Source organism: Ailuropoda melanoleuca, chromosome 9 (assembly GCF_002007445.2).
Source record: "Ailuropoda melanoleuca isolate Jingjing chromosome 9, ASM200744v2, whole genome shotgun sequence".
NCBI classification, from domain to species: domain Eukaryota; kingdom Metazoa; phylum Chordata; class Mammalia; order Carnivora; family Ursidae; genus Ailuropoda; species Ailuropoda melanoleuca.
In genome coordinates this window covers 17,506,585-17,518,167 of record NC_048226.1, presented here as the reverse complement: position 1 = coordinate 17,518,167, position 11,583 = coordinate 17,506,585, and positions in this window count along the sequence as shown.

The window sequence follows — 11,583 nt, the reverse complement described above, 5'->3', positions numbered from 1 at the left end:
TATGGTGTTAATTTTAATTTTTATTTTTTTGTCCTGATAGTTTATTTTTTTAATTTTAATTCCTATATGGTTAACATACAGTGTAATATTAGTTTCAGGTGTACGATATAGTGATTCAACACTTTCATACATTGCGCAGTGCTCGTCAGGACAAGTACACTCCTTAATCCCCATCACCTATTTCCCCCCTTCCCCCACCCACCACTCCTCTGGAAACCGTCAATTTGTTCTCTGTAGTTAAGAGTCTGTTTCTTGGTTTACTGACTATTTTTCTTTCATTTTTCATTTCCAAGTAATAATAAAAAATAATCCTTGCAAGGGAAAAAGCTTTTCCCGCTTAAATTTTAAAGTTTTTTTACAGGGACCGAATTGAAAGAAATTAGATAGTTTCCTAACTCAAGATCTAAGGCAGGGGCAAATTTCCTATTCCGTTAAGTCCAGGAACTCCATTACATTTCCTCTGGGTCAAGAGGCAGAGAAGCCAGAGCCTTTCAGCTCCTGTCTGAAGATGAGCACAGACAGAAGATGAGCACGGACATGGGCGGGTCATGAGGCAGCAGGATGCCAAGACAAAAATCCAGGGTTCCATGCCTGACTCTGACTCTGTGGCCCATGAGCCTTAGGCAAATTACTTATCCTCCTGGGATTTCAGTTTTCTCATTTTCAGAAAGAGTGTGTTGGACTAGGTATCTTATGTAACATCTCCTTTGGGGCAAAAATGATATAATTTCATATTTTTAAAAATGGGACTGTGTGAGTTATACTGTTATAGTTGGGAAAAAAACACAGTTTACCAAAGTATTATATACACTATAATCCAAGTAACATCTTATAAGAAATGCAACACATTAAAAAAAAATCTGTATCTCTGGGTGGTAGAATTTTCTTCTGTGTGCTTTTCTGCCTTTTTCAATTCTTGTACAATGAATATGTATTATTTTTGTAATCTGAAAAAAAATGTATTTTGTTTTTTTAACACATTGGAAACTGCAAGAGAACCAAAAATAGAATAAAACAACCCAAATTTTAGTGTAACCAGGATACCAGACGAAAGACCCAACATCCCACGTATTATGGAATGTTTTCAGATGTCAAGGGGTCAGGATCTCATCTGACAGATGCACTCACCAGCAACCCGGTCCCTCTCAGCAGCATCTGGGGACAGTGTTTCCACAATGACTCACAGGGACTGTGCCAGCCAGCCAGATCACAGCCTTTTCCACTTTCAGCTCCAGAGTTGTGACGGCCTGACACTGTGGTTCTCATGGAATTCTGAAACAGGCCTGGCTTCATCATAATGACTGCCTATTCAAGGCAGAAATGGGAAGGAGGATATGACTAATGACATTTGGAGGGAGTATGGGAACAAAACCAAAAATTACAGTGACTTTCTGGTTGGGACACACTGGATAGGAACAGAACTGTGTATTCACAAATCCAAGAGTCTGTGGCCTGGCCAAAAGACCAGAGGCAAAAATAAACAGCGGACCTGCCCAATTTGTCAGTTATGAGTGATGGGACTTGAGAGTCGGAATGGGAGTTGGGCAAGAAGCCATTTGACAGGTAGACTCCTCAGCACTGGGGATAAACTTCCTTGGTCTGGGAGAAGACCCACTTTGACATAAAGGACTCTCTCAGTTGTCCTGTGAGCACATTTCCTCCATTCTGCCCCAAAACTACCCCCATGGTACCTCACTATGTTCATGGTAGATTCAAATAAAATCATTGCCATTTCATAAGCTTAACCAACTGTGTAAAACCTACAAGTTCCAGGCACTCCGGTTTCCATTTATTAAAATAGGTGTTCTTACTCTGGATCTATAGACCTCTAAGTGGTCTATCGATAGAATTCAGGGGTCCTTCATCTTGAATGAGAGAGCAATTGCATATTTCTTTTTACTAGCTTTCTGACTGAAATTACCATTTCCTTTCATAATGCATTTGGCAACAAACCACAGTAATGTTAACAGTACCCTGACATGGTCCCCAATAGAGAGTAGGCATATATTTAAACCACACTGCAATTGTTTCACATATTTCAGAATATTTTTATGCTCATGACTACTTGAAAATTATAGAACTTATTAGACACATTGCTAGATCTTGTCACTTAAGGCATTAATCTATTACTACAGAACATCACAGAAAAATATTCTAGTAATTATATTCACTATAATCTCTTTCTTTTTTCTTTCTTTTCTTTTTCTTTTTTTTTTTTTTGTATTTGTCTGTGTTCTACTTTGTGTACTTGAAAACATTGTTCTGAGAAGCTGTCCATAGGTTTCAAAAGGTGTCCAAGCGTCCATGGTACAAAAATAATTTAAAATGTCTGCAATAAACAATGTGGTACTTTCTTTTTCACCCACATTAAATATGAGGCTAAATCTTTGGCATTTCACTACCTCTGAAGATTTCTGCTTCCAGCCAAGATGGAATAGCAGGGACTGGATTTACTCTCCACTAATATAACTTAAAAACTGGGAAAAATATATGGAAAAAATCCATTTTCAAGACACTGGACATTAGCGATGGACATATCACAAAGGATTGTGATCCCGAGAGATGGGAAATGAACAAGGGGAACCCTACGATCCCCAGGCATATTGCCAGAAAAGAATTTCCAGGCATCAATGCAGGGCGAGGGAACACAGGTGGAGTCTGGCAGTCTCCTTGGATTGAGGAGCTGGAAGTTTGAGACGCCAAAGCGGCTACAGTGTGCAGAGCAGAATATCAGACAAGAAAGAGTTGCATGGAGAGGGGACTCTGGAGATTTTCAAGGAATCCCCTCAAATCTTCATCTGAGGATAGATCAGCACATACGTGAGAGAAATGACCCACAGCTGAAGAAAGTAGCTCCTTAAAGGATTAGAAGAAACAATCCCAGAGCTCAGCTGAGCAGGAAAGAGTTTATAATTTATTGGGCATTGGTTTTGCCTCAATAGTGGGGAAAAATTGAGCCCTAAACTATACACCATTCTGGTCTCTCCTATCTAAGCTTAAAAGTAAGATATGAAAGAATCAACCTGATCCCAAGTAACTTAACTGAATTTCAAAACAAAACTCAAGAATATTCATAGGAATAGAAATACCAAAATGCTCAGTATGCAGCAAGGTAGAATTTGCAATGCTGGTATCCAATAAAAAGTACCTACCATGCAAAGGAGCAGGAAAATATGAGTCATAATGAGAAAGAAAAATCAATAGAAACTGACCCCAAAATGACATGGATGATATGATTAGTAGCCAGTAAAGACAGTTCATTATAGCTATTTCATGCATTAAAGATAATCAATAAAGATTAAGCATATAAAGTAGATACATGGTAGACTATATATATGTGTGTGTGTGAGAGAGAGAGAGAGAGAACTGGGTTCAAGATGCAGTGTAGGCAATAGCCAAACTATGGAAAAAGCCAGGATGTCCATTGACAGATGAATGAATAATGAAGATTTGGTGTATATATATATATATATATATATATATATACACACACATATATACACAATGGCGTATCACTCAGCCATCAGAAAGGATGAAATCTTACCGTTTACATCGACACGGATGGAACTGGAGGGTATTATGCTGAGCAAAATAAGTCAGCCAGAGAAAGACAATTATCATATGGTTTCACTCATATGAGGACTATAAGAAACAGCACAGAAAATCATAGGGTAAGAGAGGGAAAAACAGATTGGGAAGAAATCAGAGAGGGAGACAAACCATGAGAGACTCTTAACTATGGGAAAGAAACTGAGTGTTACTGGAGGGAAGGTGGGTGGGGGATGGGGTCACAGGGTGATGGGCATTAAGGAGGGTACATGATGTGATGAGTACTGGGTGTTATATGCAACTGATGAATTCCTGAACTTTACATCTGAAACTATTGATGTTCTATGTTGGCTAATTGAATTTAGACTAAAAAAAAAAAAAAGATGGCACTGTAAGAAGATTCTGAACTCAATCTCTCCCTTGGATAAAAGAAATATATACATGTGGAATAATTTCCTCTGAAAAAGAACAGAAAACTGGATGAATAGACCTCTACAACACAGGGCAAACAGGACAGCATCAAGACGGTAGGAAAGACAGAGACTGTCTCAACAGAAATACCTCACTCAAGCACAGTGACACATGATCAGGAAGGATCTCAAAAGCACAGAACTTTTGAGTGAGGGGTCTATGCTCCATATCAGGCATCCCAACTCTTAGATTCTGTGTGACAGAGATGAGCCCCCTAAATGCCCAGCTTTGAAAACTAATGGGGATTACATCCAGGAAAACCATAGAACTTTAGAATGAAGAATCTGCCCCTAAAGGTCTTATGCACAGACTCACTTACCCCCCACGACCCAGTGCACAAACACCAACTTGAAAAGCACCCATACCATATGTGAAAGAGACCCACTTTTTATTTTATTTTATTTTATTTTATTTTATTTTTTAAAGTAGGCTCCACACCCAGCATGGAGCCCAATGTGAGGCTTGAACTCATGACCCTGAGATCAAGACATGAGCTGAGATTGAGAGTTGGATGTTTACCTGACTGAGCCATCCAGACACCCCCTACACACACACACACACACACACTAATTTAAACTGCTTGCCAGTAAGCCAGGAAACCACTAGGATTTTCTCCAGAGATAAAGACACTGGCAGATGCCATATTTGTAACCTCATCCTAGCTTACTATAAGGTCAGGTGCCAGTGGGTGCCATTTTGGAATTACCCTTTAACCTACCAGAGCTGGTGGGCATGTCCAGCTGAGAACCTCATCCACCCCTGCTCTGTAGCCACACATCCTATTCAGGCCAGGGGACAGCCTTGCCCATATTTGCATCCAAGTAAGGCTGCTAGTTGCAGCCCGACTGGCACCAGCCCCACCCACCTTGACACTACAGACATGGCCTTGCCACAGAGATGGGCATGTACAGGCCACACAGGAGATGCCCCTTGAATGCCTAGCTTCAGTGGTCAGAGAGAAGTGTTCTTCCAGGCTCTGCATGGCATCTCCTACACAAGGCCACTCCTTCAAGACTGGGAGAAGTGGTTGATTCACCTAATATATAGAAACAAACACAGAGAGTCAGACAAAATGAGGACACAGGGGAATAGGTTCCAAAAAAAGGAAAAGACAAAACATTTAAAAAAATGACATTAGTGAAATGGAGATAAGCGGTCTACCTGATAAAGGGTTCAAGACAATGTCATAAAAATGATCACTGAACTAGGGAGAAAAATGGATGAACATAGGGAGAACTTCAAAAAAAGAGATAGAAAAAATTGAAAAGTTCCAAAGAGAAGTTGCAGAGCTAAAGAATACAATAAATGAACTAAAAAATACACTAGACTAGATGAAGCTGAATATCAGATCAGTGAGCTAGAAGACAAGAGAAAAACAACTTATTACATACAAAGGAAACCCCTTAAGTCTATCAGCAGATTTTTACACAGAAACTTTGCAAGGCAGGAGAGAATGGCATGATACATTCAAAATGTGGGGAAAAAATCTTCCACCCAGGAATTCTCTACCTGGCAAAGTTATCATTTACAATTGAAGAAGAGATTAAAAGTTTTTCAGATAAGCAAATGCTAAAGGAGTTCATCACCACTAAACAAGAGATGTCAAGGGGACTTCTCTAAACTGAAAGGGAATGGCACTAATTAATAACAAGAGAACATGTAAAAGTAAAAACTTCACTGGAAAAAAAAATATCGTGTAGATAGTTGATTAACCACTTCTAAAGCAACTGTGAAGTTTAAAAAATGAAAATAGTAAAACTAACCAAACTACAATTTTTAGTTAAGGGATACATAAAATAAAAAGATGTAAAATGTGACATCAAAAATATAAAATATAGTGAGAGGGAAATATAAAGTTTTTTAATATGCTCAAATTTAAGTTGCTGTGAGCTCAGAGCAGACCATTAATGTGGACCTCGAGGTAACCACAAATCAAAAGCTTAGACAAAGAAAGTAAGAAAGGAATCTAAACATAACACCATGGGGCGCCCGGGTGGCTCAGTCGTTAAGCGTCTGCCTTCGGCTCAGGGCGTGATCCCAGAGTCCTGGGATCGAGCCCCACATCAGGCTCCTCCACTGGGAGCCTGCTTCTTCCTCTCCCACTCCCCCTGCCTGTGTTCCTTCCCTCGCTGGCTGTCTCTCTCTCCATCAAATAAATAAACAAAATCTTTAAAAAAAAATAAACATAACACCAAAGAAAACCACTGAACAATGGGGGAAGACAGAAATAGGAAATGTAAGGAAAAGAGAGAGATTATGAAAACAGACAGAAAATAATCAACAAAATGTCAATAAGTACATACCTATCAATAATTAATTTAAATGTAAATTGACTAAACTCTCCAATCAAATGACATAGAGTGGTTGAATGCATGAAAAAACAAGCCCAATCTATATGCTGCCTATGAGACTCACTTCAGAAGTAAGAACATACACAAACTAAAAATGAAGGGTTGGAGAAAGATATTCCAGGGAAATGGAAACAAAAAGAAAGCTTGTATAGCTATACTCATGGCAGACAAAATAGACTTTAAAACAAAGACAGTACTAATAGGCAAAGAAGGGCATTACATAATGATAGAGTAAATCCAACTAGAAGACAATATTTATAAATACACATGTACCCAGCATAGGAACACCAAGCTATATAAAGCAAATATCAATGGACCTAAAAAGAGAAATTGACAGCAATACAATAATAGTAAGGGAATTTAACACCCTACTTAAGTCAATGGATAAATTGTTCAAACAGAGAATTAATAAGGATGGATTTAATAAATATGTACAAATCTACCCAAAAAGCAAGAGAATGTGCATTCTTCTCAAGTACATGTGCAACATTGTCCAAGACAGATCACATGTTAGGCCACAAAACAAGTATCAATAAATTCAAGAAGACTGAAATCATATCAAGCATTTCCAACCACAATAGTATGAACCTAGAAATGAATTACAAGAAGAATACTAGAAAAAGTCACAAAAACGTGGAGGTTAAACAACATGCTACTGAGCAACCAATGGGTCATTGAAAAAAATCAAAGCAGAAATTTAAAAGATAACTAGAGGCATTTTACCCCAAAGATACAGATGTAGTGAAAAGAAGGTGCCTATGCACCCCAATGTTCATAGCAATAATGTCCACAATAGCCAAACTGTGGAAGGAGCCAAGATGTCCTTCAACAGACGAATGGATAAAGAAGATGTGGTCCATATATACAATGAAATATTACTCAGCCATCAGAAAGGATGAATACCTAACATTTGCATTGACATGGATGGAACTGGAGGGGATTATGCTAAGTGAAATAAGTCAAGCAGAATAAGACAATTATCATAGAGTTTTACTTACATGTGGAACATAAGGAATAGCATGGAGAACATTAGGAGAAGGAAGGGGAAAATGAAGGGGGGGAATCAGAGGGGGAGATGAACCATGAGAGACTATGGACTCCAGGAAACAAACTGAGGGTTTCAGAGGGAAGGGGGATGGAGGGATGGGCTATCCCGGTGATGGGTATTAAGGAGGGCATATATTGCATGGAGCACTGGGTGTTATATGCAAACAATGAATCATGGAACATTACATCAAAAACTAATGATATACTGTATGGTGACTAACATAACATAAAAAAAAAGAAGAAAAAAAATAACTAGAGGCAAATGAAGACAGAAATATGGCATACTAAAATCTTTGGGATGCAGCAAAAGCAGTTTTAAAGAGGGAAGAGCATAGCATACAGACCTACCTCAAGAAACAAGAAAAATCTCAAATAAGGACTCTAACTTGACACCTAAAGGAACTAGAAAAAGAAGAACAAACAAAGCTCAAAGTCAGTAGAAGGAAGGAAATAAAGATAAGATAGGAAATACAGTTGACCATTGAACAACATGAACTTGAAATGTCCATTTACACATGAACTTTTTTGGATAAATATAGTACAGTACTATAAGTATATTTTCTCTTTCTTATGATTTTCCTAACATTGTCTTTTCTCCAGCTTACTTTATTACAGAATATAGTATATATTTTATGTATTATATAATATGTGTTAATATAAAATTTATTAAAACATGTGTTAATCAACTGTTTATGTTATCAGGAAGGCTACTGATCAACAGTAGGCTGTCTGTAGTTAAGTTTTGGGGGAGTCAAAAGTTATACAAAGATTTTTTGGCTGTGGAGGGTTGGCACCCCTGTTGTTTTTCAAGGGTCAACTGCAAATGAAATAGAGACTAAAAATCAATAGAAAAGATCAATAAAGCTAAAAGCTGGTTATTTGAAAAGATAAACAAAATTGACAAAACTTCAGCTACACTAACCAAGAAAAAAAGAGATGAAGCTCTAATAAACATAATCAGAAATGAAAGAGAAGTTACAACCAACACCATAGAAATTCAAAGAATCGTAAGAGACCACTATGAACAATTATATATCAACAAATTGGCTCATCTAGAAGAAACGGATAGATTCCTCGAAACATAAGTCTTCCATTATGAATAAGTAGAAAATCTGTATAGATAGAATACTATTAAGGAGATTGAATCAGGGGCACCTGGGTGGTGTAGTCGTTAAGCGTCTGCCTTCAGCTCAGGGCGTGATCCCAGCATTCTGGGATCAAGCCTCCCATCAGGCTCGTCCGCTGGGAGTCTGCTTCTTCCTCTCCCACCCTCCCTTCTTGGGTTCCCTCTCTCTCTGGCTGTCTTTGTCAAATAAATAAATAAAATCTTTTTTTAAAAAAAGGAGATTGAATCAGGGGTGCATGGGTGGCTCAGTAGTTAAGTGTCTGCCTTTGGCTCAAGGTGTGATCCCAGAGTCCTGGGATCGAGCGCCGCATCGGGCTCCCTGCTCTGCTGGGAGCCTGATTCTTTCTCTCCCACTCCCCCTGCTTGTGTTCCCTCTCCCACTGGCTGTCTCTTTCTCTGTCAAATAAATAAATAAATAAATAAATAAATGAATGAATAAATAAATAAATAAAATCTTTTAAAAAAAGGAGATTGAATCAATAATCAGAAACCTCTATGGGGCGCCTGGGTGGCTTAGTCGTTAAGCGTCTGCCTTGGGCTCAGGGCGTAATCCCAGCGGTCTGGGATCCAGCCCCACATCGGGCTCCTCTGCTGGGAGCCTGCTTCTTCCTCTCGCACTCCCACTGCTTGTGTTCCCTCTCTCACTGGCTGTCTCTATCTCTGTTAAATAAATAAAATCTTAAAAAAAAAAAAGAAAAAGAAAAAAAAGAAACCTCTAAACAAACAAAAGTCAAGGGATAAACAGCTTTACTGATGAATTTTAACAAACATTCAAAGAAGATTTAATACCTTTTTAAAGCTCTTGCAAAAATTTAAAGAGCAAGAAACACTTTCAAACTCATATTATGAAGCCAGCATTACCCTGATTCCAAAGCCAGACAAGGGAACACAAAAAAGAAAATTACAGGCCAATAGCATTGATGAATATTGATGCAAAAATCCTCAACAAAATATTAGCAAACTGAACTCAACAATACATTAAAAAGATGACACCACGATCAAGTGAGATTTATTCCAAGGATGTAAGAATCGTTCTACATCTACAAATCAATGTAATAAACCATATTAACAAAATGAAGAGGGATGCCTGGGTGGCTCAGTGAGTTAAGTGTCTGCCTTCAGCTCAGGTCATAATCCCGGGGTCCTGTGATCAAGCCCCATGTCAAGCTCCCTGCTCTGTGGAGTCCGCTTCTCCCTCGCCCTCTGCCTTGCCCCGCCACTCCTGCTCTCATTTGTGCTCACTCTCTCTCTCAAATAAATAAATAAAATCTTTTTAAAAAATGAAGAATAATCATCACCACAATCATCTCAATAGACGCAGAAAAAGCATCTGACAAAATTCAGTATCAATTTATGGTAAAACTCAACAAAGTGGGTAAAGAGGGGACATACTTAAACATAATAAAGGCCATATATGACAAACCCACAGCTAGCAACCTGTTCAATGGTAAAAAGTTGAAAGCTTTTCCTCTAAGATCTGGAATAAGACAAGAATGCGTACTCTTGCCACTTTTATACAACATAGTATTAGAAGCCTTAACCAGAACAATTAGGCAAGAAAAAGAAATAAAAAGCATCCACATTGAAAGGAAAAAAGTAAAACTGTCACTGTTTGCAAATGGCATACTATATATCGAAAACCCAAAACACTGCACCAAAAAAAAATGTTGATACTAATAAATGAATTCAGTAAAGTAGCAAGCTACAAAATTGACCTACAAAAATTTGTGGTATTTCTACATACTAACAATGAATTATCAGAAAGAGAATTAAAGAAACAAATCCATTTATGATTGCATCAAAAGGAATGAAATATCTAGGAATCAATTTAACCAAGAAGGTGAAAGATCTGTACATTAAAACTAGAAGACACTGATGAAAGAAATTGAAGATGACACACAAAAATGAAAAGATACACCATGCTCATGGATTGGAAAAATTAATATTGTTAATTTGTCCATTCTATCTAAACCAATCTATAGATTCAATGCAACCCCTATCAAAATTCCAATGACAGGGGCGCCTGGGTGGCACAGCGGTTGAGCATCTGCCTTTGGCTCAGGGCGTAATCCCAGAGTTCTGGGATTGAGCCCCACATCAGGCTCCTCTGCTATGAGCCTGCTTCTTCCTCTCCCACTCCCCCCTGCTTGTGTTCCCTCTCTCGCTGGCTGTCTCTATCTTTGTCAAATAAATAAATAAAATCTTTAAAAAAAAAATTCCAATGACATTTCTCACAGAACTAATACAAATAATTGTAAAATTTGTATGGAACCACAAAGATCCTAAATAACCATAGCAATCTTGAGAAAGAAGAACAAAGTCAGAGGTATTATGCTCCCTGATTTCAAACTATACTACAAAGCTATAGTAATCCAAACAGTATGGTATTGGCATAAAAACAGACATGCAGATCAATGGAAGGGAATTAAGAGCCCAGAATTAAACCCACACATATATGGAAAATTAATTTACAACAAAGGAGCCAAGAACATACAATGGAGAAAGGATAATCTCTTCAATAAAAGGTGTTGGGAAAACTGGAAAGCCACATGCAAAAGAATGAGACTATACTGCTCTCTCACACCACACATAAAATTAAGTCAAAATGAATTAAAGATTTGGGTGTAAGACCTGAAACCATAAAATTCCTTGAAGAAAACGTAGGTGGTAAACTTCTCAACATTGGTCTTAGAAATATTTTTGTGGATCTGACTCCAAGGGCAAGGGAAACAAAAGTAAAATAAACAAATGGGATTACATCAAACAACAAATGAAATTATCATCAGAATGAAAGGCAGCCTACTGAATGGGAGAAGACTTCTGTGAACTATATGTTTAATAAGGAATTAATATCCAAATATATAAAAAACTCATATAACTCAATAACAACAACAACAAAACACAAATAATCCAATTAAAAATGGGCAGAGGATCTGAATCAAAATTTTCTAAAGAAGATGCGCCGATGACCAACAGGCAAATGAAAAGATGCTCAACATCACTAATTATTAGAGGAATGTAAATCAAAACCTCAATGAG